Below are 2,033 nucleotides of genomic sequence, written 5' to 3'. Positions count from 1 at the left end.
GTCGCGGTAATTTTATGTGGCATCCCGCGCGCAATGGATTATATTTATTTATATTTACATTTAAATCGAGTATTCGTGATAATGCCCACCCACTATCGCGTTCTTGAAATTCTTCGAGCGATGCTAGAGTGGGCTCGACAACGCGCCGCTCGTACCATTCGCGTAAATCGGATGTGCGAAAGAGTTCATAGTTTCTCGTATTGATACTTTTATTTGCGCGTTTATCACCCGTCACAAATTCACCATTGAACACTGTATTAATTTTCACATTAAAGTGTTTTTCTGCACGGTTTGCACGTGTTCGAGCACAATGTCTTTAGCATCCTCGAAAAATTGACGAGGCTCGATGTGATTATGATTTATAACCGCACCAGTCAATATGCGGCTCTCGAACGCCGTATCGATCTCTCGCCAAATCAATCCGTGTTGCCGCGTGCTGCATCCTGCACCCGCGTGTACAAAACGTGTGCGTAACGAGTTCTTCAATCCCTCGAGTCGTGCAATTCGGGCAATCAGCGATTGTCGAATCCCAATCGATAATCGTGGACGTTTGATTCGACTTTGCCCTTCTAATGATTCGATATATTCGTCGCATCGTTGCTCCCACGCAACGTACTCCTCTATCGAATTCACCCTTGCAGATTGCTCGCGTAGATTTCGTTCGGCATTGTTTTCCGCCATATTTCCAAATTTATACAAAAAATTTTTTGCTAACAAGATGTGCTTATTAACAGCTCTTGTCTCGGAACTCTTGGCGAAAATACTGACAGGGTGTGCCTCTTTACCATGATTTTATATTCTATCTTGATGTCTCTTTCCATCATGTGTATCTAAATCTTTATTTCGCGATTTGTCACGTACATTTTGGCTAATGTCGATTATTGCATTTTGTCGTCTAGAGATGATGTCAAATCCCAGATGTATCGCAAAAGTTTCAAATTACATGCAGCTGTCCAATGTTAGTGCAATTTAATCATGAGGATTATCCTTATATTATAGGATTTTGTCATGTTTTGACACGCGCGTTTGAAATCTGATATCTATAGGCGATGTCATCGCGAAGCAGCCGCACATCGGCGCTTGCAAATTTTATATTACTTTGCATTTTTGTGCATTCGGCTAAATCTCACACCTGGTGATGATGTCATCGCGAAGCAGCCGTATATCGGCGCTTGAATGGAAAAATTGAAAAAAATATCGCGTCATCAATAATCCCCCACCACATTGCAATTTTGAAACGTTAATACATATTTTAAATATGTTCAATACGTTCAGTATTGCATCGACCACTTGTGTGAAAGGTTCATATAAAATGTATCCCACTGAAGGAAGCCGCATGAATTATTACGTTCCGATTCAAGATGCTGATGAAACTTCACCGTGTAAGAAGAAATGTAACAAGTAAGTTTTAATTAACTTGAATTTTTTTTATACTTTTTAAATATTTTTTATACTTTTTAAATATTTATATAAATAATATTGTTTTTACTCCCTAGCATTTCATCCGAGTCTCGTCGCGCGGTTCGTATTCTCGGAAGACGATACGCCTTAACCCCGACGTCGTACAAATATTTGGACATTGGAATAAACGTTGGAGCTGTATCTTGCGTGGAATTGGTTCTCGGTGATAATCGGGGCAATCAAATAATATTGCCCTTTGAAACGTGGAAATCGCTAATGCAGAAACGTGCGGACATTGAACGACTTCTACAATCGGCTGAAATCTCATTGCGGATTCGAGATTTGACATTCGAAGTGGTTAAAATATCTGATTCGAATATTATAAAAATTGGATTATCAAATAATTCTTTATATATGAAGCCGCCAACACTATTCTATTTATTCGATTTTGAAAAATGTATAGATCATATGTATTGCTGGTTATGCGAAAATACGCATATTGTAAATGAAAAATTCAAACAATTTGTAACTGTTTTACAACAGAATAATATCACTAATGTATGCGACGCTACAAAAACTATACATGAAAGTGATATGTTTAACAGCGAATCGCTCATAGATTGCGAGTTATT

Source organism: Polyergus mexicanus, unplaced genomic scaffold (genome assembly GCF_030449975.1).
Source record: "Polyergus mexicanus isolate NDT 795.1 unplaced genomic scaffold, iyPolMexi1.0 SCAF_13, whole genome shotgun sequence".
NCBI lineage: Eukaryota > Metazoa > Arthropoda > Insecta > Hymenoptera > Formicidae > Polyergus > Polyergus mexicanus.
Note: the sequence above shows the minus strand (reverse complement) of the source record.